A 26,018-nucleotide genomic window follows, 5' to 3' on the forward strand; every position below is an offset into this window, starting at 1 on the left:
TTGCTTGTGTTGTTGTATAATTTAATTTTAAATAACTGATAAATAAGTGAGGTAAAGATGTGGTGCTAGATTGACAGGCGGAGCCTGCAATAATGCAGACTCTATGCTGCTCTGTTATTGTGAAGAAGGAGCTGAGCCAGAAGGCAAAACTCTTGATTTACCTGATGATCTATGTTCTTCTCTTACCTATGGTCATGAGCTGTGAGTAGTGACCAGAAGAACAAGATCACAAGTACAGCCAACTGAAATGATTTTCCTCTGCAGGGTGGCCGGGCTCTCCCTTAGAGATTGGGTGAGAGTCTCGGTCATCCAGTAGGGGCTCAAAGTAGAGCCACTGCTCCTCCACATTAAGAGGAGCCAGTTAAGGTGGCTTGGGCATCTGGTTAAGATACCTCCTGGACGCCTCCCTGGTGAGGTGTTTTGGACACCAAGGACATGCTGGAGAGATTATATCTCTCAACTGGCCTGAGAACACATTGGGATCCCCCCACATGAGCTGGCAAATGTGGCTGGGGAGAGGGAAGTCTGGGTTTCTCTGCTCAGACTGCTGCCACTTTGAAGGGTTCCCAGATAAGCAGCAGAAAATAGATTAATGGATGATAATCTTCATTTATTTTTATCTGATTTATAACCAATAAGATTTGGTTAGAATTGAGTCCTCCTTTCCTTTGCCAAGTGCACTTTTAACACTTATCCTGTTTAAATGTCCACTTTCATTTCAGCTCAGGTACATCATCCTCAAGCACTGTGATACATAACACTACCGCCTCCATGCTTAATGCATATCTTTGATTTTCAGGACCTGTTTGCTGCTTCTCTCTACATGCAGCAGATATGTTTGCCTGAAACTTAAACGTTTCAGGGAAACAATAAACTGATAAATCATCCGCGGACGCAAAGAGATTTAAAACTTTGTTTTTTCAAGTTTGACAGGCTGACATTTGATTAAAACGTCTGTCACAAATAAAACCCCACTTTTAAGTCAGTGATACCAAATGCAGATGCTCAGACTCTAAATCAAGTGGTTGCTTGTTCAGATATGTTTGAAAATGATCATTTTCATGGAGACACGGTGTGTACTTTTTACACATGACTGTAATTGTTGTCAGTTTACCAAGACATAATGGATTGGCCGAAACTTAATCTTAGCAGTAGTAAAACTGTTCAACATAAACCCTCAGAAGCTGTGAAGCAAGAAGTTTTCTCACCATAGGGAGCCCTTCAGGATTCAGTGTCTTTCCCAAAGACATTTTGGAACATGGCCATAATTAGTGAAGAAACCTGCAACACACCCGCAGCCAGAGATTTTGGACTCTACCATGAAGAAGTGGAATAGCATCTTTATAGTGAAAGGAATTGAAATCAATAAAGTGACATAATTTCACCCCAAACTCTTCTTGATTTTCATAAAAATTCAAAATGGGGCTCTACTGGTTTTAACTGATTGAAAAAAAAGAACCTGAAACTAATTTTAAGCCTATAATGCTGTAAGTATATTTGATACATACAGTTTCCAAGGCCTTTTGCTTCACTTTATGGTAAAAACTCGACTCAAAACCTCATTGTGCAAAATCTGATCATTCTTTTCCACGCTTGTAAATACAATAATAAAAGAATATTTTACTACAATAACTAAAACAAGTCTTTTCTCTCAATATTTTCCAGAGTCAAATTTAAAGGGCAAAGATATCTATGAGCACATTGTCACTTATTTCTAGAGCAGTTAGCAAGACATGCTTAACAACGCATCTCACAGCAGCTGTTCAAGACTCATTGTAAAGCTCGGCCCCCCCGTGGATTACTGCTTAATCATATGGTCTGCCACTTGTAGAGGAGCTGTCTCTCCACAGGCTTTCGCCATCATGTCGCACATTGCAGACAGCAGCTTAGACATGGGCAGGGATTAAATGAAACTAATAATGCAAAGGGAAAGGTTATCTGAAGGAGGCTAATGAAGTAATGTAAAACAGAAAAATGTTCTCTGAAGACAATGTAATCCTCTGCAATGACTCATTGATTTGATGTACAATAGGCCCCCCGCTCCTCAATCTTCTCCCCCTTTGCACTGCTACAAATTAGGAACTTAATCATCATGCCTGATTAAGTAAGAGTGCAGTTGATTGCAGGAAAATAAAAACACCAGATAGCACTGTAGTGAGGAGTAATCATCATCAAATCATGAATTTTTCATGTCAGTGTGTCGATTGTTGATCAGATCTTTTAAGCTAAATCCATAAATGTAAATGAATACAAATATGAAACAATGCATCAATGTTTTGATCTGTTTGCTTTTGATGACCATTATGAACTACATTTTAATAACTTTTATTGCTTGCAGACCAGATTTTTTGTGTGTGCTCAATAAAGATAAATCCCAGCTACGTTAAGAAAATCAAATACGGCATCTTTAAACTATTTTATGTAATTACTTTAGCATCAGCTTAATTCAAGTAACCGTTCTTCATCGTAAGCAGTGAGGATTGCAGGTATATAATTCAATTTTAGAGTACATTTTAAGATATTTGTTTTTAGTCCTTAAATGGTCTCACCCCGCTTTAACTCACCTCATATTTGTCAGCTCAGTGCCAAGAGAACATAATTAGAGGAAGCAAAGAAAAGAAAGAAGTGGAAGAGCAAGAGACAAGACAAGAATTGATATCTCAGAAAAACAAAACAAAAAACGGTTGCTTTATTTGTTAAGGGGTACCAAATTATTAATCTCTGCCAGGTTCAGTAGTGCGTCTTTAAATTACAGTATTTTTTTATTTTAGTATAATACATATCTTTTTTTTCTGAAGTTGTCTTTTAGAGCCCCATGACTGATCTTTTGGCACACCCTAACAAAGGGATCCATCTTGCATCCTGTCTCTTCTCTGGGCTTTGTCCAGCCATAGGAAGTCAGTCCAATGTTGACTCCTGATCCATCATTTTCTCCCTTTCTTTTCTTAATGTTTCATTCTTGAAAAGCTGGATCAGCCATGGTGCGTATCCAAAGCAGCAACAGTGTTGATATCTACTTGCCAGCGTGTGATTCAAGGCTGTAAAGTGAACAAGTGTCATGTGATGTCCCAAGCAAGAAAATGTCCCAAGCAATGACAGCAACAGTAAGGTTGGAAAGTTAAGTAGTATTGCTGTAAAGTTGGGAGTGACTTTAACCATGTCTTTTGGTTTATATTTTCTTTTTCACAATTAGCATCCTAAACTACAGTCCATAGATCCGGGGCGGACTTACCAGTAGGCAAAAAAAAAAGGCCCCAGTTCTTTAGGGCCCCATAAAACGTGTCATACACCTATGAATATTTATTACTTACTTATTACTAACAAAAATTTTTGTTTTTGATTAAAATGCATTCACTAAACTGTCAGCAAAATGATTATTATATTATGTGCCACACAATAATACCTAATGTGATCTGTGTGTGTGTGTGTGTGTGATGCGGTCAGTGAGTTGATCTGTAACTTAAAGAATGAGTCCTCACAATAAATGATCAGTTCGTACCATCAAGTAAAGCAACCCTTCCTTGTCATTATACACAGTCCTCTCAGTCAGCAAAGAGACTTTTACACTGGCTGTTTGTTAGCAACGCAAATAATATACAGTAGTGGAGTAGAAAGTACAATATTTACCATAGGGCCCCATGCCTACCTTTGCCTGGGGCCCCAAATCTCTTAAATCCGCCACTGCCATAGATACTGATGGTATATTTTTCAGTTTAAAGTGACATACGAAGCTCAATATGAGCCAAGCAATGCCTGTCAAAGGACTTTTGACCACTTAACAAAAAGAGTTCAACACTATTCAAAAGTAATATTACACTACTTTCTTTCCATAACACATGTACTGGAATAAAATTGCATGAAATACAAGTATTAAAAAGGCTTTTGTGGAGGACTGGATATTGTTTATTTAGGTAAGAGCCATGGATTTTCTTTGGATGTCAAAATAAAGTAAGAAATAAAATTGGAAGGGCACTCAGACTTGCAGGTTCCCTGGTTTCATGCTGACATCAAAGAGACAGGTCTCTTGTTCAAGCAGCCTGAAAGGACACTCGGTGACACTGTGTCAGAGAAATGCCCCAATAACTGCTCGGCCATGCTGCTGGTGATGGCCACTTCTCTGCATTTAGGGATACAAACATTAATTCAGGTGCTTCTACAAGTCTGTCCCTTGATGCTTGTTTATTTCCTTTAACCTGTTTTTCTCCTGCACTCTGTCTGCTTTCCCTTCAGGCTCGTGCCAGCAGCTCATGACGAAGCACCACAAAGCCTTTACAACAACCCTCAAGGTAGAGCCGCCTCCACTTGCTCTTTCAATCATCTCTTTTCATATGTCTTTATAAGAGAGTTGGAAAGAGACGCTCACTTATCATCCTATGTTGCTCTTACTCTCTTCCTCTTTTTCTTCTCTCCTTGTGGTGTCTCCCTCCTAGCTTTAGGCCATTGTTTTGCCTTTGCCGAGTTGATGAAGAGGGCCTAAGAGAGCCAGGCGGTGCCAGATACGAGTGGCTTGATCCGAGCGTCTGTCTAGTCCGGCTCAGCTTCGCCATGTGCATTTCTCTGTCGCACTGAACTCTACAGCAAAGGAGCAGAATTCTGTTTGTCTGAGGGATTCTCATGAGGCGGCGGCGCACATGGCAGATGACACTTCGTGGGCTGTGGGTTGAAGTGGATGGATATAGCTTGAAGAAAGCTCCTGTCTGATGTGAACCCAGCTTTCGGCAAATGTTTGTAAGATGTGACATTGCTGCATGCAGTTCAGTATGTGGGGGCTGAGAGGGTTGGCTGAAGGCCAGACGAAGACGAACCCCAGTAGACAAGCGGAACATGCTCCCAGCAACTGTCTGGTCCCAGCTGTGTGTGTCATACTTAATCCTGGAACCAAAAGGACACATTACTCCATGCATTAAAAAAAAACAAAAAAAAAAAAACATGGTAACTCAACCATTAAAATGTTGCAAGTTCCCATTTGCCTCATCCCCCCGCTTGCCTTGTTGATGTTTTTCCAAAAACTGCCGTTCTGCTTATTTGGACCAATTTCTGCATATTCAAACAGCATCAACTCTGTAGGTCACTACATTCATTTTGCTTCTGATTCTTTAACAATGTGTGACACAAAGAAACACGGAGGCATATTACTTCCACCTCACTAGTCTCCACCCCTCCATCTTTGTTGTGAGTTCATGTTAGGGTTGATAGTATCTTTCAGACTTCAGGGATCTTGGAGTTTGCTTATGACAGGGTGTCAGCAGGAAGGGATATCCATACTTCCTCTACTCGCCCTTGATTCATATGTTTAACGCAATCTTTATCGCTTCATCATGAGATCTACAGGAGCTGCTCTTCTGTCCTTCTCAAGACAACTAACGTGGTATCATTTTCAGCCTCTCATTCACTCCCACATCACTGTCTCTGTTTCCGATGTCCTCTTTCTCCAATTATTCCCTCTATCTCTTATCTCGCCATCAGAGTATCATCCTTTCAACTGGAGTCTAAAGGCACAGATACCCCCTCTGTTCCACCTCTGTCCTCTTCTTTCCGTCTGTCCTTCAGTAATCTCTCAAATTCTATCAGTCATTTCCATCTTTTAGCCCCGTGGCAGGATTTCAGCAGAAGGAAAATAAAGTCATCTTCGGTTGTAGGTCAGTAAAGGTTGCAACAAGGTGCAACTGAGTCCTTGCAGGTAGTATAAAAAATACAATTTGCCTAAACATTTATATGGTTTGAGTATTGTTTAGATGGTGTAAATGCCTTCTTCTGCTGGTGGTGGTCTGAGCAAGGTTAGCTTACCTCTCTCAGTATAAATCCTTTCTGATTCTCCACACTGAAAGCGCCCCTATGGCTGGCCCTCCGGAAGCAAGACACTTATTATTCATTAGTATTTTTAGCACTTCAAACAACTCCACCTCAGTATAAAAAAAGTAGACTATCCCTTTAAGGAAATCCTATTTCCCCACAAATAAGGCAAAGTGATTGATTTTGTGTCTTTAAAGACTCAATACATCTCCTTCAAATCATTCTAAGGAGTTTATAAGAGCAAGTAGTTTTCCTGGGGGGAGGTTAGAATCTGGGTAGTGATGATTACATGAAATATCTCGCTGAGCCTTGTCTGCCTGTGGCTTAGCAAAAGCCTTACCAATAGCAAAATGTTAAGGAAGTAAGTGCTAAATTTAAAGATGCACCTCTATTTTGCTTGTTTGGACCAAAAGAAATGGCTAAAAATCAAGTGAGTCAAAAGAGTTTAAAGTGAGTAAAGATGATAAAGTGAGTAAGCTTTAACAAGTTTTTTTTAATATTTAATGGGGAAATTACCAAAATTTCACATTTTTGTTTTTAAAAAAGTGTTGGGGCCAGTTTTAACAAAAACAATCAGCTGTAACACAAATGCCACCAGTTGTTACATGATGTGACATCGTATAACCTCATGCAGCGTCTGAAATGCATTTTGGAATTTGCATCTGGAAGCAAGTGAGTCAAGCCCCTGTAAGAATGTGGATATTCTCCTGTTTCCTGTCACTCCAGCTCGTCTCTGTTTCTCCACATTTTCCTGTAATATTTCTGACTTGGCTTTGTAGGGGGATAGGCAAAGATTCTCACCAATTTCATTTGACTCTTGTGTCCAGACTGTGTGCTATATACTAGCCCTGCAGTGATATTTGGTTTGACTGTTTTAGATCAGTGATAATGTGTGTGAGAGATTCTCGTGTCAAAAAATGCATTGAAATGCAAACATTTGGATGTCCTCACTGTGCCATTTTTTTTCCCCACTTTTAATGATAGGATGTATTTTATTCCATCCATTAATATGGGATATCTTGCAGTGGTAATACCTGCGTTCCCAGCACTCATCTCACATATTAACACATGCATGCACGTTTTCACTCCTCTATGACGGCAATGGATTCACCTTGCTTTGCAAAGCATCTGGACTTTTGTGTTCAGTAGAAAATCCATTTTACCAGACTTCTCGGATAAATCGAGAAACTGGCTCCTATTCGTTGACTGGTTTTCTGTGTGTCTGCTTTGTTTAATCGATCCGTTCAAGTTTGCTTGGGATTCATCCAATCACATATAAAATGTGTACTCTCAAAATTATGTTTATTCTTTCAAAAGGTTTCAATAAAAAAAGTTCAAAGTTAGTTCTATGAAACAAATCTGGTATATCAGAGTACCTGTGGAAAAAAACTACACATGGCACTTTTAGGACTCTTAAAATATATGAAAAATACATTATGTTCAAACTGCAAAGATATCGCATTTAATACCCTTTACACATCTGTAATTAGCTTTCCTGTTTCTGTTCTGTTCATTCTTGTTGTCATTAAACAGCATGCAGGTCTAACTAATAGCATAAACTGTAAACAGAATACCTTAAACTGTGAAAATGAAGCCGTGTTACAGGGTAAATGATGCTAAATAACCCCTGCAGGCGTTTACAAGTATCAAGCATAAACTTTTGGTTGAAGAGTAAATAACACCGTGTAATGGTGTCACCTCCTCTTCAACATAAAGGAAAGTGAGGAAACCTTTGGTATCGAGTCTCTCAGTAATCACAGTCAATTATTCACAACGTTTGCATTAATCAGGTTTCTTCCCTGATTACATTGGTGAGGACACTTGCCTCTGCTTTGATGCTGCAGAAACTGCAGAGCTCACTTTATGGTGCAGGTGAGGGATTGTGTCCAAGGTTTTTATTGAAAGCACAATCAGGAGAGCTTTTCAAACAGTTACAGTGAAATCTATGTTGCACTGTGTCATATTGTGCAGGCTGAAAGGAAGGCTGCAGGGAAGAGAGGACCCCACTTGCTGCCATCTTTATAGGTAAAGTCTGAGCTGAGAGGTGCAAAAACATAAATGATTCAACTGGCAAGATGAGAGGCCTAAACTGGTGCAAAAACTCATCTTCTCCAGCCTCATTCAAAGCTTTAAAAAGTATAACCTGAAAGCTTAAACAGATCATTCTTGCATCTATGTGTTTGTTAAAGACAGCCCTTTAACCAGTACGTGTCATATTCTGCTTTTATCGTTGCTGTTTTTGAGTAATTTCATTTTTATGCTCCAACCTTATTTTTTAAACCTCCTGTCTGATATGACATACTTAAACTATATGACGTGTAAATCTCACAACCATAAACACATGCATGTATAATGTTTGTCTCAAAGGTGAGCAGAGATGTGACGTCACTGCACACGCGTCAGCATTCAGATTTGTGTGACTGTGTCAGAGTAAGTTCATGTGAGTTGTAAAGAAAACCACAAGACTTTCATGAACTTCAACTGGTCCATAATACTGCTGCGTGCATAACGACGAAAACCCCGTCGTCTTACCACATCACGCCTGTCCTACAACAGCTTCGCTGGCTCCCCGTAAACTCACGAAGCAAAATTTTTCTCTTTACTTTTCAGGCCATTCACAATCTCGTCCCTCCATATTTTATCTGCGCTGACTCACACCGCTGTCCCTTCTCGTTCCCACAGATCTTCCTCCTCTCTCCATCTCACTGGTTACCATGGGAATCAGGGCTTTTAGCTGCTCTGCCCCCAAACTCTTGAATTCCCTCCCTCCTGATCTCTGGAAAATCGACTCATTTCTTCTGTTTAAAACTCACCTGTTCAAACTTGCCGACAACCTCTGATCATTTCCAATCATCTGTTTAACTGCTTTTTATTGCTTTTTAACTGTTATTTTAGTTTGTTTCACAGTTTGTTTTATTTCCTTATTGAATTGTAGATGTTTACTGTAATTCGCTTGTTTTAAATGAAACATGTTCTTTGGCTGTTTGAAAGAGCTTTAAATAAAATGTACTGTTATTATTCATAATTAATTTCACACAAAGTTATAGGAGACACATAAGCAGATGTTTCTTTTAAACACTTTTTCCCTAAAATAAAAATGGAATAAAACTTTTTATCACAAAACAGAAAAAAAACAATGATGCATCTTACTTGTTTATGCTACATTTCCATGTAATCGCATGCAGTTTGAAATGCGTTTTGTGTCTTGGGAATGCTTGGTACAGTTTTTTTTAGCGGATTTTCTCTCTGGGATTTTGGTTTTCTACACACCAGGATTGGTGCTTCCTGTGTGCAGCTAGTGTGATGAACATCTGCACTTCCCGAACTAAGATAACATTGGCAATTTCAGAAATTAAATGTAATCTTCCTGCTTCTATGAGCTTCTCGTAATCGAAGATGAAGGTTGCAGGAACATTCCACCAATGAAAAATAAAAAATCCCCCGGCAAGATAAACACACATTTAAATACTGATGGGCCCCCGTCTTTGACACACATCTGTAAGAATAGCTCACACATGACAAAAATGATAAGAACTAGAAAGGCGTTCAGCTTTCAAAGAGTCAGGATTATCTGATTGGGATTTTTGGGTCATCAACCTCTAACACTGGCTCTAAAAAAGAATATTTTACCTCATTTGGATAGAGAAAGTAATCTTGAGAGCAGCTCTACCCAGATTTTTGCCTGAATGCAGCAACAGAAGATGCAGACATTAGGATGAGAATACAAAAATGCTATTTTATTATCAATAAGAAAATCTTGTGGAAATGTTGTTTATTTAATCTCTAGATTGAAGTATCATCTAAGACTTATCTCATTAAGAGCCTCATTTCCACGACAGACCATAACTGACTGGTGCTTTTTCCAGTTTGCACATTGTTTCTCTTGATGCGTTCAAACGAGACAGCACAAAAGGAATCGCTGCCATTCTGGTGAGATATGAGAAGCAGGTTTCTGTGAGTGAAGTTTTTTGAGGACCTGCGGTTTCAGGAATAATACTAATTAGTTGAATAAATAATTTGAGTTAACACCTGCATCGCTGAGATGCAGTTTCACTCTGCAGGGAGCGCAAAGATGAATGGCAGGTATCCGGCATCTACAGGTGCTTCATAATATGAAACCTGCTCTTAAAGTTACTTTAATTAAACTCCATAAAACTTTGAGAAGGAAGCAGGACAGACATGCGATAAATCTACAGCCTCCAATCTTAAAGCAGGGCATGGAGCAGAGCCACTGATACACAGTGTTTACATTGATTAAATCACGAGGAAACAGAAGTGAGCTGCTGCTGAGGAAGACTTTCACTCGCATTAGGCCACTAAATTAAACCTGTCATGGTTTCAGTTTATGAGATGCCCTGTAGGTGCACTGGACACAAGCTGTTCACAATGAAAAACAGACAATTACAAGTTTACCCTGCTTTCATGACCACTAATTCTTTGCTTTTCCTTTCTCTTCCTTCTATTCAAATCAGTGAATCAGAGGGAAGCGAGATTCCCTTGTGTTATGTTCTCTTTTCAGTGTTTGGTTTCAGCTGCATCTCATTTTTAATTCCTGAAATGTATTTTTAACGTTAGCCGGATATTATACAGCAAGATTACGAATGAGGTTTGTTCACTGATCTGAACTGTAAATGGCTTAAATCAAGTTGAAAGAGTTTGTATTTTACATTAAGGTTAAGATAATCAGGTTAATTAAGAGGTTTTGTATGATGAATGTCTTTTCTTTGGTTGTTTAGCTTTGTTTTTAATCTTGGAATCTTCAGACTTTACCTCTGGTTTCACTCTCTGAGCCCTGTGCCTCAGTTTGTTTTTAAACAAAACTGCATACCCACTTTGTAAACACGTACTTCTCTGCAACCACAAGGTCTGTTATGATTTCAGTGATATTAAAGGGAACACTTGAGAGATTTGATAAAATGTGTAAATGTCAGCATATGTACTTCTTTGGAAAAATAAATGAAGATGGCGAAAAACAAAAGAAAAAAGTTGCGAGCTTGCCTAAAAAAGCCACCAAAATTTCTCAGAAATGATGCTTCTGCAGCTATAAACCTCAGACCACTGTACAATTTGCAGAAATTATCTATGCATAGGTTCCAGGGAGGATTTAGGAGTCATCGTAGAACATTTTGCAAATGAAATAATGAAGCTGGCCGTGGCTGTTCCAGTGGTGACGGCCTCTGCAGTTCTGAGTGGGATGACCCGTGGTGTGAAAGGAACCACAAGATATCCTTTTCTTGTAGTCTGCCTGCCAGATGTTTGTTTATTTAATTATTTATTCCTAGATGACAGAATATATGTTGTGCTATGCCACCTGGCTTGGTGTGGGGGTGGGGGTGAATGATTATGTGCCCATATATTTGCATTCTTTGTTGTTTTACTTTTTGTAAAGCACTTTGCTCTGTTCCATGTGTAAAATGTGCTATACAAATGAAACAGATATTTAGTTTATGTTTTTATTCCTAGAAATGGGAGGGAATGGGAGCTTCTGTAGATGGAATGAACATCGAAGGAGTACATGACTTTAGGTTTCTTTGTGTGCTACGATGGAAAAAATCACACAGCACGCATGCAATGAAGGTTAGCAAAAAAAAAAAAAAAAAAAAATCAGATAAGGTAAAGTAAGTTGTAGACATATTGAGGATGTTGAATTATTGCACAGTGTATAACCAGTGGTTTTTACTACTATTTAGTAGTATGGAGTAACATTTGTAAGAGTACTACCACTCCCTGGTTGCACAAAAGAGCCATGTGAATAATTTATAAAGTAGCTTATAGAGAACATGCTAACAGACTTTATTTTGTCTAGTTTATTGAAAGAAATAGACCGGATTGAGATAATAATATTGCATAAATAAAGAATAAATATTTACAGGAACATCTACAGAGCATGTTTGGATTTGAAGCTGAGGAATGTAGATTCTAGTTGGACTTTAAACTCCAGTCTGGTTGGTTGACTGTGAAGCAAATATATATTTCTGTTGCAGGAATTCTCACAATGATGACTTGAAGAGTTGAAAAAGTATGTCTGATATGTAAAAAAAAAAAAAAAAGAACAAATAAGTGGTTATGTATAGAAGACAAATGGAGTAAATTAATTGTGATGAAGTTCTGTTTATTTCCTTTTCTTTTACGTATTGGTGCAACTTTTAGTGCCTAATGGAAATGTAGGAGCTGATGTTATTTTATTTATTGTATAGCTAATAAATAATTTGTATTTTCTTTTTTTTTTTGTTTTATTCCTGGTCCTTTTCATTTGTAGTGTACAAGAACCAAAACATATCAAAATATTCTACTTTAACCAGAAACGGAATAAATGAATAAATGAAATGAAAAGATAAACTCTATAAAAATTAAATTAAAGGCATTGTATACAGATCCTTCAGGTATATCCTTCTGGTATATTTTGGATGTCAACGTCTCATAGCTCAGAGGGTTTTAAAGGTGAAGTTTAATCTGCTTGTCAGTCATGTTAACAGGAGAGACAAGTAAAGAAGCCAAAAATCATGTTTTCGTGTCATTGACTTGGTTTCAGGTAAGTACCGCTGATGAAAATGCAGAATTTTTTAACCTTTGAAACTCACAACTTAACAAGTCCTGCAGTCTGTTTCCATCTTAAATTAATCCAATCGATTTATTACCATCGATCCCATTGCAGCCTACTGTCAACTGCAAACAAACTTCAATACAACATATTCTAAATCGGTCACTTTGTTTATTTTCTAGCCAAATAAATATTTCATTTTTAGCTTTTAGTTTGTTTTTATTTGCTTTTAAATTTTACTATCAACGTCACAGAAAATGAGGCCATTTCCTAGGTGATTTCTAAATGTTTAAAGACGCCTTTATTGGAAAATATCTCAGCACCATGATGAGGAAAGTAACATAAGCAACTGTGTGTGTTCAATATCTCTTTAATTTACCTTTAAATGCTAGACCATCTGCCTTCAGCTACTTGTAGCTTATTATACGCACGTCAATAAACTTTGCATCAGTCAAACATTATTTTCCTTCCAAGACAAACTCTCTGTTCTTCCTTTATTGAGCTGTTTTAAAATGCCACTCTGATTGCCACATCTGTTCAAAGGGATGCGAGCAGTAATGAGACTGTCTGAGAAGTTGAATGTTTGTCACCGCAGCTCTCTGTCTTGTATGGTTTAGCTCTCACTATTCTGTCTCGTGATTTTAATCATCCAGGCAAAATCTTTTTCTGTTACCTGACATTATCTGGCTCATGGAAAAGCCTTTGCTCTTTACTACGCAATACCTTTGGCACTAAAGGTGAAGCCCGCCTTATATACGTCATTACATCCTAATAATCTCATCGGCTACATCCAGCCAGCTTTGCATAGATACAAGGAACAAGGGCTGAGATGTAACTGGACCCTGCCCAGCACCTTTTAAGCTGTGGGTGGATTGTGTGGGTTTGCGTGTTGAGCTGGCCAAATGGGCTAAAACAAAACATCATCTGGCTACATTATTTAATGGGATTTTTACAGAGTTCCACAGCATAAAACACTGCAGCATTACACAACATTTTGAATCCTATTTGTTTCTATTTTAAATGTGAAATATTTTTAATGTTTAGTCTTTTTAGGAAAGAACGGGAATTAGAGGCTTAAATCCTGGTCCTGAAGTGCATCCTGCTGATCGTGCTATCATGATTCCAAGTTTATCAAATTCATATAAAAGAGGAGAAATCCTCTAAATATAAGAAGTCAGATCTCATGACTGTGAGGTAATACCATGTTAACCGTACCCGGTTCTCTTTATAGATGCGGTTCAGGGTTTCATTAGATATGTGGTCCTTGCTAGAAATACATGGTTTGACAAATACAAAAACATTTTAATCTTTAAGCTTCATAATTTCCATTGGGTCATATAAACACCGGCTAATGGAGAACAACAGGTATATTATCAACACGTTGATAATATACCTGTTACATGATTTTTGTGACTCTTTGGTGACAAAATAACTTATCTTAAAAAGACTGTAAACCAAATTATCTCCAACAAATAGAAAGAAACTGCCTTGATGTCCAATAACTTACCTAACAATACATTTCTCCACTGATTAGTGGGATATATGTCACACTGGCGGTGGGAAGTTAAATATCTTAATCATCCTAAATTACTGCATAATGATGACATAAAGGCGATGATTACAGGATTTGTGTCACAACGTTAAAAAAAAAAAAAAAAAAAAAAAAAAAAAGCCCTGATGATTTTATCATCTGCAACTTTACTGCTGAGGACATCATATCCTAATGTCTATGTAACACAGGAACCACAAGTCAGGTAAAGACAATACCTCCAACATCTGACACTGCTGTATTTGTTGCTGTGTCAGAGAAGACGGAAGAGTTTAATTACAGCCACAAAGGCATCCTGCTCCAACAAAACATGCACACGTTAACCTCTTTCATGATTATCCATGGTATTTCACATTTACTTTAAAAGTAGGAAAAAATAAAAGATCTCATCTTCCATTTGTTTTAAATGTGACGCCTTTCTCTCACAGAGGAAATAAGCCACAGGTGTGTAAAGTTTAGACATAAAGTGGCTTATAAATGTCCTTGTGGTTCTCTGTTACATATCTTGCAGGCATGGAGACGCAACATGACTCATCGAGTTGAAACAAACAATGTCCCGCCAATGTTTTCCCTGTAAAACAGCAGCAGTCGAAGATAAACTATAATGGACGTTTCCTTTTGCACATTTCTACATCTCTTTGTCTGCAACTGTGTCTCCCGAAAGGCAAGTCTAAGTCAAGACAGGAGCTGAGAAAAACAGCTCGGCACAATAACAAATTGTCTATGTCTTCCCAGCTGCCTTTAGATATACACGGTTTCTGTCCTCCGCGTTCAAGCCTCTGGTCAAACGTTGTTAAGGCATGTGCTGCCGAGTCTGTCTACATTTAATTCACAGCTTACTGCTTTAATAGCTACAGCCCCCTGCTCGCTGCTGAACCCAGGGGCTATTCGACCACCTGAGTCAGACTATAATAGCTGGCGATGTTGCAGCTCAACGGCCTCTTTCGGATGAGAGTGGATGGACAGCCAGATGTGTCTCAGCAGACAAAAGGTGTTTATTTTCACAACATGTTGCACGTCAGAACACCTTCACAAGCATAGAACACAGGTGACACAGTCTGACAGATATTGCTCAGAAACAGTCACTGAAACTCAGGTCAGGTCACGAAAGACCAACTTCTGGGGCTTCGTAGAAAACACACAAGTGTAATCTGTAGAATTTCAGCATAAAACATAAAAGTAACAAGAAAGTAAATAGAGAGAGGTCAAATTAAAAAAACAGAAAACTCTTTCTAAGTCAGCAGCGTGTCGACACACAGCCTCTTCAGACCAAGCAGTTCTAGGGGACTCTGTGTTTAACTGGGGACCCCAGAGCTCCTGCGGGAATCACATGCAATCATACAATGCTTTCTTCCTGTTAGTGTTTACAAGTCAATAAAGTGACTGAAATAAAGATTTCCTGTTTTAAATATGACTTCAATGAAACATGGACTCCATAGCTGGTTCCTTCTCTGTGCTCTGTTTACCATTTTAAAGCTACATTTTGCAGTGTTGCAAAGTGTGCCTGGATTTTGGTCATCAATGTTGCTTTTATATGTTCACCAACCATCGTACAGTTGCATCAATAATGCTTTTATGGACACACGTCTTTCTACAGTTAAAAGAACCAAAACAAATCCACTATTGGGAGGTAGACACCGTCTCAACCTTTGAGATTAAGTTGAAGACCTTTTTTTTTTCTTGTAGTTGGGGTGGGGGCTGGGATCTAGCCATCTCTTAGTTATACTGCCACGAGCTTAAGGTGCTGAGGGGCATCCCATGATGCATTGAGTTCTTCCTTTTCATCCCTGCTCCGTACTGATATCATGAAGGCATTTCTCCTCTTTCTGCAGGTCTTCAAAAGTTGCAGTGCATGTTTGTCTCTCTTTCCTGTCCTTTCCACGCTAGCTGGTCGAGGCAGACGGCTGCCCTCCTTGAGCTGGGTTCTGCCAGAGGTTTTTCCTTTCCACTGTCACCTCGTACAGCTCATAATGGGGGATTAGATCCAAGTCAAGATTCAATGCAATCTGTTGGTTTTCCTTAACTAGGCTACTTATTACCGGTTCTTTATTATTGCGCACTTGAAGGAGCAAAGGAATTTATCTGCAAATGTCAGTTAAATATGAAGGATTTGTTCCAACAATGCTCCCTGCAACATTTCAACACTTTGATCTTAAATATAAAATAAAAAAAAATAAAAAAATAAATTAAAAAAAAGTTTTTCACATTGAACAACGTCTTTGACATCTTCACTGGAGTTTAGTTCAGCCTTGCACATGTTTTTGCAATCCTGCTAATTACACCCTGCTGGAAGTGAAAAAAGGCTTTCCCATCCCAATTGGAAAAAATTTCAATGCTTTTTCCAAGGTGCAACTAAGAGTACTAGTGGTGTAGTGAGTAATTCAGTGTGTTTCAATACTGAAGTATGGGTTCAATACCGATGTGGGGTAATTAGAAAAAATGTCAGTTGTGCTTTTTTTTTTTTTTTTTTTTCTTCAATTTCTTATACTTATGCAATTTCATTTCAATCATTCAGCATAGTTCAATACATGGGCATTTACAGTTGCTATTATTTCAATAATAGCTGTTTCTAGGTATGAATTGGCTTGATATGATGCGTCAGTAAAGTGTCCTGAGATGTCATTGTTGTGAAGTGGCACTATACAAATACAGCGGAATTGAACTGAACTACTGCTGTTTTTCAAAAACACATACACAAACAACAGAAGCTGCCAGAAGGCGAACAGACAAGAACAGATTGCAGATTTGTTCTAAAATATTTTTTATTCAAATTACAATCAATTCTATCAAGCCATCAATAGGTATTGATAGCATTTGTAATTCATGTGTCTGCGGACCGTTTGTTTCAGCACTGCTCAACAAGCTGTTGCTGCATTCCTGTCTTCAGCATCAATTTTGTTCAACAGAGATATTTGCTGTGACTGAAATGATATCTCAAACCATCTCCAAATTCTGATATTTTAAATATATTGTGTTCTGTGATGTTTCATCAAGGCTGACAACATAGACTGCGTAACATATGTGTTAAGAAGACAGGACTCTATTAGGACTATTTGTGGTTGCATTGTACCTTGGGTGCAGTTTTCAGACCAACCACCAGACTGTCCGGCAGACTTCGTACATATATTATTTGATTGTGTATACCTCTTCATATGGGTGGAATAGCCCACTATGTTAGATTTGTACATGGTGCCAGACATCAGGAGTATGCTCAATCCTATCTCTGAATTCTGAATAGACCCAGGCAATTAGTGGTGATTACTTTGAGGCCTATCCAGTGCCTTTAAGCAGAGCATGGCTGCTTCTTTATGTTGGAATTGACCTGCATTATTTCTGTTTATAATTTGGTTGTGATTTTATCATCTGTGAAGTTTGTATTACTCGTCTCATATCTTCTTTATTTTGTGTGTTACAGAACCACACACATACACACCCACACATGTATGTACCATTTAGTACGTGAACCATGACTGGGAATAAAAGAGCCTAAAGGATTCCTCTGGATTTTTTCTTGCATTTTAACCAATGCACACTCCGCGATCACACCAACACTGAACCAGATCAGCGTAGGAAAGTCCCCATTACAGAGTTTGGTGCCGAAACTCGGGACCAGGTGATTACGGAGTGAGGATGGATTATGATTCCCAGAGAGGTGGTGCCCATCCAAGGAGGGCTGTGCGACCACTGCAATGGATGAGTGACTACGAGGGATACACACTGTCACCTTCCTCTCCAGAGCAGTACAGGGCTAGTGAGGGATACGTCGAGATGACGCCCCTTCTGCGACACTCAGGCCAGAGAAGCGAGATGTCCTCTGGTCTTTATGGAGCCCGAAATACTGGTCCACCGTTATCCAGTACCCCCTTTGAGGTGATGAACATTATGCAGCAACTCCAGGATACAGATATAAGGAGACAGATGGATTGCAGCAATGCTACATTGGCCACAAGAAGCTTGTGGGTTATGGAGCCAGGAAGTTCTAACCCGTCTGCAGAGGATGCGTTTCTCTCCACACATCCTCCCACCATAGCTTCCCAGCAACAAGATAACATATTTGGTGTGCAAGGAGGTGCAGTGGAGGAAGAGGAGTGGCCATTACCCCCACCTCCAGTCTTCCTCCCAATGGACCAACTTGATCCTCCTCCTCCTCCTCCTGCGCCCGCTTCACCCTCACAACAACTGAGCATTGTCCAAGAACTTGTTCAGCGTCTGAGAAATGTACAAGTTCAGCAAGCAGCAGGTACCACAGATGCAGACCCTCGGGATAGTGCACCGCAGACTGCTCCAACATCCCAAGCATTTGACACTACTTGGGGAAGCAGCCTCCTCCCTCCAGAGCAAGTGTCGACAACAACTCAGCCTCCAGCTACAACAGAGAAGACGTACCGAGGCCCCAAACCATCAATACCTGAGTTTACACGTGCTGATCCCAGGCAATTTGCACGTTTTAGACTGGCTCTGGACAACATTCTTCCAACTGACAAGACAGAGAGATTTAAGTATCAGGTGTTATGTGATCACCTCAGATTTGAGGAAGCTCTTCTGATCGCTGACTCTTACTTTAACTCTCCTTGCCCATTCACAGACACTATGGCTTCACTCATTAAGTATTATGGTCAGCCTCACCACTTGTACCTGCAAAGAATAGCAGAATTGATGGATGAACCGAATATTTGTTCCGGTGACATGGGAGGCTTCAGAAAGTTTGCGCTCAGAGTCTGAGCATTTGTAGGCATGTTAGAGCAGCTTGGAGAAGATGGTCGTGTAGAACTACAGTGTGGTTCCCATGTGGCGAGACTCCTAAAGAAGCTGCCTCAAGACCTACGTGCTGCCTTCCGTCGCCATGTCTACCCACGAAACAGTGGAGTGCCATCACTCAGAGACTTTGCAGAGTGGCTTGAATATGAGCTGGTTATTCAAGAGAGTGGAGATCAAATGAACACAGTAGAGGGTACTCAGAGAAACAGAGGCAATGTAAAGAAAGACAAGAAAGCTGCTAAAAGAACTACAACTGTGCTGCTTGGTGCAACACAAGATGGTGCATCCAGGGGGTCTCCAGTTGAAACGCTTTCAACTCCAGATGTCCAGGACCAGCCCAAAGCATATTGCCCCTACTGCAGCAACACTACGCATTTTCTAGATTAGTGTGCCAACTTCAGGCAACTGACTAAGGAACAGAAGACCAGCTGGATAAAGACAAACAACCGCTGCTGGTGTTGTGGGAGGTGCCACCAAGCAGCTCAATGTCGACTTAGATCACAATGCAAGATATGCAGAGGAAAGCACCTGGAGGCCCTGCATGAAGTAAATCTGCGAGCAGCTGCATCAAGATCAATAAACCCAAATACCCCTGAGTCAGATAAAACATCATCTGCTGATGTTCTCTATCTAGACCGACGAGCAGGGTGCAACCAGGTTCTTCTGAAGATCTGTAAAGTCCGGCTACAAAATGGTAAGCACACACTTGAGACCTTTGCCATCCTTGACGATGGATCTGAGAAGACAATCCTGTTGCAAGAAGCCACCCGGAGGTTGAAGTTAAAAGGGACCTCAGAGAATCTATCATTACGAACAGTGAGACAAGGGCTGAGAACAATAAAAGGGGCATCAGTGATGGTTAAACTCTCTCCAGTAAGCCATCCATCAAAGACCTTCATCATTGAAAAGGCCTTCACCGCAGAGGAGCTTGGGCTGGCAGAGCATTCCTACCCAGTGAGAGCACTCCAGCATAAGTACAGACATTTGAGGAAGCTACCCCTGCAACCATTTACAAATGCTCAGCCATTGCTACTGACTGGCTCTGATTGTCCACACTTAGTGACTCCTATCCAGCCTGTGCATTTAGGTCCACCTGGAGGCCCTGCAGCTGTCAAGACCAGGCTTGGTTGGACACTTCAAGGACCGGTTGCCTCGTGCCATCTGAAAGGTCAGTCTCAGCAATGTCTCTTTCTGTCCACTGCCTCCCCTACTGCAGAGCTCGTCAGCCATGTGGAAAAGCTATGGCAACTCGATGTTCTGCCGTACAGAAGTGAGAAGCTAATCACTCAGTCTTTAAGAGAGTGACAAGCTTTGGATCTACTGGAAGAGAAGACGACGCAAGTAAAGGTGGAGGGTGTTGACAGATATGCAACTCCTGTCCTACATGTCCACAATATGCCCACACTCTCTGTGCCACCTCAAGTAGTTCTTAACAGTCTGCGAGGGACTGAGAAACGTCTCAGTCGTGACCCGGAGAAGGCCGCAGCATATCCGGCAGAGATCACGAAGCTGCTGTCAGCAGGTTATGCCAAAGAAGTAAGTGATGAGCAGGTGAGGTCCTCAAGTGAGTCATGGTTTATCCCTCACCACATGGTGACACACAATAATAAGAATTGTGTTGTGTTTAATTGCTCCTTCACTTACAAGGAACAGAACCTGAACGAGATGCTGTTGCCTGGTCCGAATCTGGGTGCCTCACTCCTTGGTGTCCTGGTACGCTTTAGAGAGCACTCTATTGCTGTCAGCAGTGACATCAAGGGGATGTTCCATCAGGTGAGACTGCTACCTGAAGACTGTCCACTGTTGCGCTTTCTCTGGCGTGACATGCAAAGAGGCGCTCATCCCAAAGTGTACGAATGGCAGGTACTCCCATTTGGGACCACATGTTCACCATGTTGTGCAATCTATGCTCTCCAAAGACACATCCATGACCACAGTCAGCAGGGAGATGACCTACACAGTTCTATTGAGAAGCACTTTTACGTGGATAATTGGCTACAGAGCTTCTCGTCCATGGATGAGGCCAAAGACGTCATGGACAAGCTGAACACTCTGTTAAAGGAGGGGGGATTTGAGCTTCGGCAGTGGGCCAGCAGTAAGCCGGGCCTCATCAGCCATCTCCCAAAGGAACTGAGATCAGAGAGCAGCGAACAGTGGCTGAATCACACAGAGATGAACCCCCAAGAGCCCGCTTTAGGTCTGCGCTGGCTGTGCCACTCAGACACACTTCATAACAAGTCCAAGCACCTTGAGAGTAGTCCACCAACAATGAGAAATCTACAGAATATTGGCTAGTCAATACGATCCTTTAGGGTTCCTGATCCCATTCACCACAAGAGCAAAGGTTCTTGTTCAGCAACTGTGGAACAAGAAACGTGAGTGGGATGATCCTCTGCTCCCCAGCGAACTACTCACTGCCTGGAAGGCATGGGAATCTGAACTGCCAGAGATGGGAAACATCAGTCTTCACCGTTGTTTTGTCAGTCCAGTGCTAGACAGACCTGAATGCAGCAGAGAATTACACATCTTCTGTGATGCATCTCAACAGGCGTATGGCAGTGTTGCATACCTACGCACAGAAGATACGGATGGGCATGTAGAAGTTGCATTCTTGACAGCATGCTCCAGGGTGGCTCCCAAACGTCAACTCTCGATGCCACGTCTTGAGTTATGTGCCGCCCTCACAGGAGCACAGTTGGCCAGCTTACCGTTGTCAAGGGTTGTGATGTGGACAGATTCCACAACTGTCCTCACTTGGATCAAGTCTGATTCATGTCACTTTAAGGTATTTGTGGGCACAGAGATCCAGGAGCTAACAGACATTCAGGCCTGGGGGTATGTGATGTCAGCAGATAACTCTGCAGATGACCTCACAAGAGGTAAACGGCTACAAGAGCTCACAAACCATTCTCGCTGGGCAAGTGGACCTCCGATCCTGTTACTTCCCCTACAGCAATGGCCGAAGTATCTATCTCCTCCATGTGATGACTTTATGGATGATCAACGAAAACCCGTAACATGTCTGGCTACATCCGTGAGCATGGACCCAGTGTCAAACTGTAGGACAGTTTGACACTTTCCACGACCTTGTAAAGGATGTTGCTACACGTCTTCACGGGGCGGCCAGCGCCTCGGAAGAAAGCCCCACTGCAGATGACTTCAAGGAAGCTGAGCTTTGCGTCCTGAGATCCGCTCAAAGAGACAGTTTTCCAGATGAAGTTCAGTGTCTTTCAGCTGGGAAACCAATACACACCTCGAGTCGCCTTTACACACTCTCCCTACAATCCCTACAGCTCATTAGAGTTGGTGGGAGACTCAGACACTGTCATGGCCTGGAAACTGATTTCAAACATCCAATTGTGTTGGAGCCCAAGCATCCAGTAACCAGATTAATCATCAGGCAAACGGACAATGAGCTGAAGCATCCAGGTTCTGAGAGACTGTTTGCAGAACTTAGAAGGAGATTTTGGATTTTAAGGGGCCGTGAAGCTGTAAGACGTGAGCAGCGGTCCTGTCCAGAATGCCAAAGATGGAGAGCCCAACCAGTCAATCCAAAGATGTCTGACCTCCCCATGTCCCGCCTTCGGCTACAACAGCCAGTCTTCTTTATTACGGGCATGGACCGTTTCGGACCCATGCAGGTCAGAATAGGCCGCCGTCACAAGAAGCGGTGGGGCCTGCTCTTTAAGTGTTTAACAACTAGAGCAGTCCATATTGAAGTGTTATCCAGCATCAGCACCGACTCCTTTCTGATGGCACTGAGAAGGTTTATCTCTCGGCGTGGGAAACCTGCTGAGATACTTTGCGACCAGGGCACTAATTTCTGAGGTGGAGATAGGGAACTACGGGCAGCCTTCAATGCCCTGCATCCATCTCCTGGGAGCGGGAGATTAGATCGATTAAAGCCGCTTTAACATCAACACTGGGTTGTCAGGTTGTAACAGCTGAAGTCCTTCAGACAGTGTTGGTGGAGATCGAAGGCATCCTCAACTCAAAGCCTTTAGGGTATGTCTCATCAGACCTGGCTGATCCTGACCCCGTCACCCCAAACCTATTACTCATGGGGCGGCTGGACCCCTCGCTTCCCCAGGTGGCATATCATGATTCTCAGATGATTGGACGCCGGCATTGGAGGACGTGTCAAGTGTTGAGTGACCGCTTCTGGACACAGTTTTTGCGCCACTACTTGCCAACCCTGCAGACCAGGTCTAAGTGGCAAAGGGACACATCTCCAATTCAGGTGGGTACTGTCGTTATGATAGTAGACCCCCAACTCCCAAGAGCCTCCTGGCCTGTTGGAGAAGTCAGTAAAGTCTTTCCAGGAAGTGATGGCTTGATCTGCTCAGCTTGTATCAAGTTAAAGGACCGTACTTATGTACGTCCTGTGAGTCATCTCATCCGACTCCCTGCAGTTCCAGAACAAGTTGGACAATGAATACTACCTTCAAACCTGCTGAAGCAAGTTTGGTGGCGGCTGTGTTAAGAAGACAGGACTCTATTAGGACTATTTGTGGTTGCATTGTACCTTGGGTGCAGTTTTCAGACCGACCACCAGAGGGCGCGGCCGCTTGTGAGCTAAAATGCTCAATAATTGTTTTTTATTAGTTTGGTCCTAAGCTACGGGGATGGTGGCATGTTCTTTTGTGGGTTTTTATCTTAAGTGTGCATCCATGAGACAGGTGGATGTCTTACAGTGTGATATAAAAGGTTCTACATAAGTTTAATGGTATTATGATTATGCTGTAAGCTTTATTTTTTCTTGATTATTCCTGTTAGTACCAAAGCTAATGTGTAAGCTAACCATGACTGTCCGGCAGACTTCGTACATATATTATTTGATTGTGTATACCTCTTCATATGGGTGGAATAGCCCACTATGTTAGATTTGTACATGGTGCCAGACATCAGGAGTGTGCTCAATCCTATCTCTGAATTCTGAATAGACCCAGGCAATTAGTGGTGATTACTTTGAGGCCTATCCAGTGCCTTTAAGCAGAGCATGGCTGCTTCTTTATGTTGGAATTGACCTGCATTATTTCTGTTTATAATTTGGTTGTGATTTTATCATCTGTGAAGTTTGTATTACTCGTCTCATATCTTCTTTATTTTGTGTGTTACAGAACCACACACATACACACCCACACATGTATGTACCATTTAGTACGTGAACCATGACTGGGAATAAAAGAGCCTAAAGGATTCCTCTGGATTTTTTCTTGCATTTTAACCAATGCACACTCCGCGATCACACCAACACTGAACCAGATCAGCGTAGGAAAGTCCCCATTACAATATGGAAAAAGTCATAACTTGCTGAACACTGAAATATTTTAAAATTGCAGTTTCATTGATATTCATGAAGTATTAACTTCAAAAATATCTTTCGCTTCAGTTCCAAAGTATTTTACTTTTCTATTAAGTCTTAGGATATCTTATATCCGTCACTCATTTTGATCAGCATTAAGACATTTGTTTCCATGTTTTTTCTTTTTTTTTCACCAAATCAACTTTCATGCATCTTTTTAATTCCATCTTCTTTCCTAAATATGATTAATTCAAACTCTGAAATTGCAGCTTATAAATAGGACAAAGAGGTCATTACAGTCTGTGAGAAAGTTCCAGCCTTATCAAGCTATGTTGATGATTTAGCTTCAAGCACTAGTTAAAGCAATTCAGACACCGATTCAAGTTGGCAAATTCCATAAGCCTTGAGATAAAAGCAGCAAAAAAAGGGGATTTTTGCATTTTGGTTTCATTTTGAAACATGTTTTCTTTCCTCTGTGAGGTTTCAATTCAATGAAAAGGAAAACAAGGTGATGACTGCAGCTCCCAGTTATTTTACATATAGATTTAAAAATCTATGACAAGCCAAATGAAGAAAACAAATAAATATCTCTCAGAGAGATCTGTCAGAGAGAATATTCACTGTTTCATATTCCAACTCATTTAATGATTAACTTGATGGATGTGAAATCTCCTCTTTGGGTCTGAAATGCCATGTTTGAAAGTATATTTCCACTGTGTCATAATGTGCTGAAAAATGACAGTTTCAATATCTGAAGCCTTTTACAGCTTTCAAAAGGAGCAGTCGCATCCGAGTGTGGGCTGTCAATGATGGCCAGGTCTGCTGTTCTTAAAAATCTAATGATACTGGCATTAATGTGGGAACATTTTCTTCTCTACTTGCGCCTTCTTCTGAGGTATTAGCCAATAAAGTGTCCCAGAGTTTTTAGCAAGTTTTATGTCTGAGGCTCACTGCTTCATGTCGTAGTCTTTCTTGTGATGTACTCATACTTTTAATACTTTTAATTGTCATTTGGCTCATTCTTGAATCCTGATGAAGTTACAAGAGTTCCTTCAAGAGATATATCTGAAGCCAACAAGTAGAAGTCATGGACAGGAGGAGGGGGTGGAACTGCAACTTCATGACGACCAATGCCAATAGCTCCCAACAACCAATGGAACAGGATTGGAAAAAGAATATTATTTTACTTTCCCGACGTGTCCTGCAAGGAAACACAAGGGAAACGAAGGCCCTCCCTGTTACAACTGGACTATCTTTGGCTACATCTGACGATGCTAACACTGCTGGACTGTTAATATACCCACCAAGGCAAATGGATAAAAACACTTCATACTTAAAAACCTAAAATACATGGCCGTCCCAACAATACCTTCAAGAGAAGCTCCTTTTTCCCCCAGGGAAAGTTGTGGGAAGTGTTTAAAAATAATGTTATAATAATGTGTTAATTGAAGTATACACTCTCCTGGATGCCTCCCTGGTGAGGTGTTCCGGGCACGTCCCTCCAGGAGGAGACCCCGGGGAAGACCCAGGACACGCTGGAGGGATTATATCTCTCGGCTGGCCTGGAAACTCCTCGGGAGCCTTCCTGAAGAGCTGGCAAATGTGGCTAGGGTGAGAGAAATCTAGGCTTTCACTACTTAGGCTGGTGCCATGACAACCCGACCTCAGATAAGTGGCAGAAAATCGATGTATGGTTGGATGGCTGAATAGATAGCTGGATGGATGGACAGATGGATGATACAACAGGCAGTACACTTTCAGACTGGAAAATCTGGAAGAGTTCTTGATAGGCGAGCAAATCTACCTAATTTGGCCTGTGATGTCAGTAGTTCAAACTTTAGGAAACAAAGTAGACTTTCAGGCACTTGAGTTGGTTTATTTCTTAAAGACCAGAACCACCAAAATCATGACTTTTGGCCGTCTAAAGCATTCTACACACTCAAAAATAAATAATCCATCGTGGACTTTTTGAGCCATGCCTTTTGGATCAGATGTTTTTTCATTTTATTTTTACATTGTCAAAACAAGACAAGCCAGTTTTACATTCTGAGACATGGCATTAATAATCATAC

The 26,018-nt window shown here is 40.9% G+C and overlaps 1 protein-coding gene across 1 annotated transcript in view; it reads right to left on the minus strand.

Annotated features, from left to right (window-relative positions):
- The window catches only part of LOC306767919 (netrin receptor UNC5D-like), a gene marked incomplete at both ends in the record, with an annotated part of 211,736 nt that overhangs the window by 62,835 nt on the left and 122,883 nt on the right, over window positions 1-26,018 (minus strand). The window lies entirely within an intron of this gene.

Source organism: Telmatherina bonti (assembly GCF_933228915.1).
Source record: "Telmatherina bonti genome assembly, chromosome: 17".
Lineage (NCBI taxonomy): Eukaryota > Metazoa > Chordata > Actinopteri > Atheriniformes > Telmatherinidae > Telmatherina > Telmatherina bonti.